Raw genomic sequence first — 6,000 nt, 5'->3', positions numbered from 1 at the left:
TACATGAGATAGCTTTGACTAAAGTTCGTGGGAGCGCAGTCCAGTCGTAGTTCCTTTACCCCATTCCCAAATAATCCGCGCAACACTCACCCGCCCCGGGTCACTCCTTCTGACCGAAATGGCGGCGGTGTTGAGTGCATCATGGGAGGTGTAGTCCTGCCAGCATCGTTTCCGGTGATCTGAAGCGGGCCGGAAACTACGTGTCCCAGGGTCTGTGCGACAGGGCATGCGCGGTAGGGCACGCCTGGGCGAGGAGTGTCCGGTAGGCGTAGAGCGGTGAGTAAGGCCCGCCGCCGGTAACCGGGCAACGGCGCTCGGCCGGGGCAGGCGGCTGAGGCGGCGCCATGGGGCCGAGCTGAAGCACAGGGCGGGGCGGAGAGGAAAGCGCGGGAGGTGCAGGGTGTGAGGGCCCGGCCTGGGTGCTGGGGGAGGAGGGAGAAGCCCGCGGGACCAGCCGAGGAGCTTCCAGTCCGGGGCTCGGTTGGGCCATAGTTTTAATGGGACGGCGGGCGTGACCCATTGGGGCTCCTCCCCTGGAGGGCCTGTTTACCTGGCCCCTCCTCCTGGGCGCGGCCAATCGTGCCCTCCCCTTCCTTGGAGGTGGGGCCGATTGCCCTCCCTCTCCCTCCCCCCACCTCACACTGCCACCCCCCTACCCTGTTCACCCTCTCAGGGGCATGTTCATCTGGGTCGCTCGCCTGCTGGGCAGGAGAGATGGGGTAGTGGGGAACTTCTGATGAGGGCTTGCCCAAACAGGGGGTGGGTCTTTGCCAATTGAAGCCCTGTCACAGCACAGAAACAGGCCTTTTGGCTCATCACGGTCATGCTGACCTTTTTGCTCACCTACACTAATCCCATCTGCCTACATTAGGACCACATCTTTCTATACCTTGCCTATTCAACTGTCTGTCTAAATGCCTCTTAAACATAGTTGTATCTGATTCCACAATCTCCTCTGGCAGCACATTCCAGATACTAACCACTTTCTGTGGTTTAAAAAAAGTACCTGTTAGATTCCCTTTAAATTCTCCTTTAAACCTATGCCCTCTTGTTTTTGATATCCCTGTCATATAGTTGTGGAGCCATATCTGCGCTGAGGAGGATTATGCTAGCTAGGACAAACCCTCCAAGCCCTGGTGGGTACTAAGTGGGAGCCACCCCAACTCACTACTCCCCCGCCCCCCCCCCCCCCCCAGCTTTGCATCCCTTTCCCCTTTACTCCCATCTTAGCTTCCCTCTCATCTTCTCTTTTGCCACCCCCTTCCATGGATCCCCCAGAGGTTAAGTTGTGTTAATTTTGGGATCGTGACCTTGGTTGAGGCCATCACGGCTGTAATTCAGTGATTGAAGCTTCCTTCAAGGGCACTCTGAGTGTTCAGCAGTTAGAGGATTGTAATTGTTTTATTATTGTCAATACAGTGAAAAACTTTGTTTTGCATGCCATTTACCCAGATCATTTCAAAACACAAGTACATGGAGGTAGTACAAGGGAAAAGCAATAATAGAATGCAGAATATAGTGTTACAGTTACAGAGAAATTACCATGCAGGTAGACAATAAGGTGCAAGGGTCATGATGAGGTAGATTGTGAGGTCAAGAATTCATCTTTATCGTACAAGGTGGGTTGTGTGCTTTCGGTTGATACCAGTGTGTAAAAGGCAGAGAAGTACAGAATTGGAAGAGTGTACTTGAGATACTGATTAGTTGTAAAAGATTCATTGTTTTATGGGCATGATATGAAATATGTACACATGAGATGAGAGTCATTTTAGAAAATTCATTTAGTGCATCTGCTGTGCCTGTATCTTCAATGGATATTACATTACATTGGCTATGTGGGATCATTTTATTACTAGACTACTTATGCTACCACAGGGAACTTCTCTGCATGACCCAGAGCCACAAAATAACGTTGTTGGCAAATGAGCTCTATTTCCTCTTTTTGTTTTGCTGCTGCTTCATTTTTGAACAGATCATAAATCAGAACATCTCTGTGTAACAATGTCAGTATTTGAAGGTTTTGTGAATCTAATGCGAATGTTATAAATCTGTGCTTCGTTACAAAGTCCACATTCAAACTGCATAGTTAATATATTTGGGATACTCTGGTACAAATGAAAATAGCAGCAGGAGGTAGGCCACTCAGCCCCTTGCCTGCTCTGCCATTCAGTTTGATTTGGCTGATCTTCCCCAGGCCTCATCTCTGCCAGTTCCTCGTAGGCCTTAATTTCCTGATCTTTCAAAAAAAAATTATATATTTCCTTTTTAAATCTGCCAGGGTAAAGAATTCCAGAGATTTATCACCCTCTTTTACTGTGGTGTAAATGGTACAAACTGCTACATGGTTCTGTTGTGAACTAACTGCAGTGCAGAAACTGGAAACATTTGGAAGCACAGTTTTCCTCAGTGTGCTGGAAAGTGGAAGGAAATTGCACAAGGTAGCAGTTTCACATTGCGACAATCATCAAGAACCATTCTTGCAAATGATCATGAAAGACAGCAATGAAATGCACATTAATAAGACTGCAGGAACTTCCCAAATTTGTTGATCTGGATAGACAAAACATTGAATCAGTAAATGTCCATTGTCCATTCACGAATCGCTTCCAATTTAGAATGCAGGAAGATGCATATCAACACACTGTAGCTCTGGCAGCCATGCCAGTTTGAGGAAAGCAACAGCAGATAGATAATGCAAAATTGTGGAAGAAGAGAAAATTGTAGCCCACATTATGGCCCACAAATTCAATGCAGTGTAATTCTGGACACTGGTACAAGATAACAGTGAGGAATAGTTCCAATTTCTGAAACAGGACAATGCCATGATATAATTATGCATACTCACATGCGTGAACAGAAGGGTAGGATTCTACAAAGGAGAATGGCAACTATTATCGCAGAGGTCAGGCTGTTTGCAGATAACACAAATAACCTTTGGCTCTGGCTGCCAGTACCAATACAGATTGGCAAAGTATTGTTCAAATTCCTCCCTTTCTTCCGCCCCCAGTCCCCCTCTCCCCGCCTCCCTCCTCCTCCTTCTCCCCCTCTCCCCACCTCCTCCTCTCGCTCTAACCCCCTACCCATTCCTCTGTGCCCTTCTCCCTCCTGCCCATTTTTCTCTACCCTGCCTCTCCTAACCCAGATCCACTCTCTACCCGCCCCTTTCATGCTTGCTCTCAGGAAGGAAGAGTTATGATGTAATGGAGGTGGAAGTAGGTAGTCTGTGTAATGGCAGAGGTTTCTGATCCTAAGTTCGCCCTGGGTCAGATATGCCAAAGCTGCAACACGTTTGGTTCAGTTTGAAATAAAACAAAGGATGCCAGAAAACACTCAGCTGGTCAGGCATCATCTATGGAGAGGGAAGCAGAGTTAATGTTTCATGTCGAAGGTCTTTCAGCAACTGTGAAATTTTTGGTGTACTTTCAGTTTACCGGAAGGAGTGGCAAGCGAACAGGGTTTAGGACAGAAAGCAAATGGCTTCGGTTTTATCTATTACTTGTTTTGAGGAAGTTTCTACTCAACCTCTTTCAGTTGTCAGATAAATGGTCAGTCAATTTAAGAGCAGGTGGAAGGATGGAGAGAGTTGTAGCTGATCTAGAACTGAGCACTGTCAGTGAACACGGAGACTGACGTCAGAGTTTTGCTGTTGTAAGGGCTGGTGTTTTGGGGGGTATTCATTTGATGATGCACACATTTGCTGTGAAACCACCAAGTCATGTTGTTCTTGTACTGTAAAAATAAATAAAACTGTAGAGTGGAACAAGGGTCCCTGGATCTTTTCGATGTCAAGTATTTAATTTCCATTTCACAAGTTGCTAAATTTTCTGACATCATGTACTTTCTGACTTTATTAGTTAATATCTTTTGTTTTATAGATTGAGACTACGGAATGGCTAGGTTCTACAGGAACCCCGTGCTGGAGCATTGTTGCATGTTTTGCGATGCAGCATCACTGTACTGTGGCACAGTTGCATGGTAATTGGTAAGTTTGTTCTCTGTGGGACTGGTGGGCGTGTCAATTGAAGGGATAGTGGAAATTAGCCAAAATTCCTTGCCTGGCTCAGTGATCTACCTTTGATCTGTGCTACAATATAGTAGAATCCTACAGGGGTTGAGCAGCCTTCACCAGTAACCTCGTGACACATGTTTCACTTGTTATTGCTTGGCATTTTTACCATAAGCGACGTAACTTGTAGAGCTGCTTCCTTGCTGCTCCAGCGGTCTGGGTTCAATCCTGACCTCTGGTCCTGTCTGTGGAGTTTGCACATTTCTCTGATAGTGTGGGTTTCCCCTGGATGCTCCTGTTTTTCTCGCACATCACAAAGACATGTGGGTTGGTAGGTTAATTGGCCACTGTAAGTTGTCCCAAGTGGGTAGCATCCTAGTGGAGTTAATGGGAATGTAGGGAGAACAAAATGGGATTAGTGTGATGGGGTTGATCAGAGGATTGAAGAAACCGTTTCTTTGTTGTATGACTCTAATTCTATAATTGTCTGCCAACCACAGTGATGGTCTTTAATTAATCTCTAACAAGGCTCTTACATTCACTCAACTGACTTTCTCTGTACTAACCCCCAGTCCACATCAAAAACATCCAACACTCTTTCAACCCTTCCTCTATCAACCAAGCCTGGGACAGTGAGACCAATTATAGCGCCAGAGCTGCCACCCCAACAGAGTTGACCAGGCTCTGTACAGGGCATGAATCAAATCCCGTGCCTTAGCACCCACTGTACTGATCTGCATTGCCCTGAGGTATGCATCCACTCAGTGGGGTGCTCGCTTTTTCAATGAGCACTGCTATCAGAAATGCCCTTGCCACTGGACTAAATTTGGCAGCAGTAATCCTGTAGCAGCAATTAGAGTTATACAGCATGAAACAAGCCCTTCAGCCCAACAAGTTGCCTACCTGAGATGATCCCATTTGCCTGCGTTTGGTCCATATCCCCTTATTCTATCCATGCACCTGTCTAAATGTCTTTTAAACACTGTAATTGTACCCACATCTACCTCTGGCGACACATTCCATGTACGCATCACCCTCTGTGTGGAAAAAGTTGACTCTCGTGTCTCTGTTAAATCTTTCCCCTCTCACCTTAAACTTATGCCGTCTAGTTTTAGACTCCCCTACCTTGGGGAAAAGACCCTCATGATTTTATAAATCTCTATAAGATCACCCCTCGGCCTCCTACATACCGGGGAAAACAGTCCCAGCCTATCCCGTCTCTTCTTATAACTCAAGTCCTCCAGTCCCGGCAACATTCTTGTGAATCTTTTCATAAGATATCTTTATTAGTCGCATGTACATCGAAATGCACAGTGAAATGCATCTTTTGCGTAGAGTGTTCTGGGGGCAGCCCGCAAGTGCCGCCACACTTACGGTGCCAACATAACATGCCCACAACTTCTTAACCTGTACGTCTTTGGAATGTGGGATGAAACCAGAGCACCCGGAGGAAACCCACGCAGACACGGGGAGAACTTACAAACTCCTTACAGACAGTGGCTGGAATTTCTGCACCCTTTCCAGCTTAATGACACCCTTCCTATCGCTGGGCAACCAGAATTGTGCACAATACTCCAAGTGTGGTCTCACCAATGTCTTGTACAATTGAATTAGTTGGTGATTGTTGCAGATGTGATAATAACAAAATGGAATGGCAGAGAGAAAGTGTTTGATGGTGCAGGCACATGCTGGTAGGGGGAGATTTTCTTGTGGGGAATACTCAGGTGGAAGTAGGTTCTGCTGAGGGATACAAGGAAGTGACTGGAGACTGCCCTGCAAGCAAACTAGGGACTACAAAATTGTGATGTCCAGGGTTGGTGGTAAATATGGGTGAGATTCTTCAGATTGGATGTGTGCTTGGGGAGGAAGAAAGGCAAGGTTTACAGAGAGGAAGATCGAAAAGCCATAGGTTGCGGGGACATATCACTCAACAGTCGAGCTGGGGGGTAGGTGGACAAATGGACATTTAAAGGAGAAATGAGAATAAGGTGCTC

The 6,000-nt window shown here is 46.6% G+C and overlaps 1 protein-coding gene across 3 annotated transcripts in view; it reads left to right on the top strand.

Moving 5' to 3' along the window:
• The first annotated feature begins 230 nt into the window (after positions 1–230).
• Positions 231–6,000, top strand: part of zbtb37 (zinc finger and BTB domain containing 37) — a 49,645-nt gene continuing 43,875 nt past the window's right edge. For 2 of the 3 annotated variants that reach the window (XR_007956039.1, XM_052012555.1), the window contains exons 1-2: positions 231–276; positions 3,876–3,982. The gene's annotated coding sequence lies outside the window, so the exon portion shown is untranslated. Of the gene's footprint in view, positions 277–1,580; positions 1,620–3,875; positions 3,983–6,000 lie in introns of those variants that run through there. The other variant, XM_052012556.1, reaches the window with a different exon arrangement.

Source organism: Pristis pectinata, chromosome 3, assembly GCF_009764475.1.
Source record: "Pristis pectinata isolate sPriPec2 chromosome 3, sPriPec2.1.pri, whole genome shotgun sequence".
Classification (NCBI taxonomy): Eukaryota; Metazoa; Chordata; class Chondrichthyes; order Rhinopristiformes; family Pristidae; genus Pristis; species Pristis pectinata.
The sequence above is the reverse complement of the archived record's forward strand: the minus strand, read 5'-3'. Positions and strand labels throughout refer to the sequence as shown.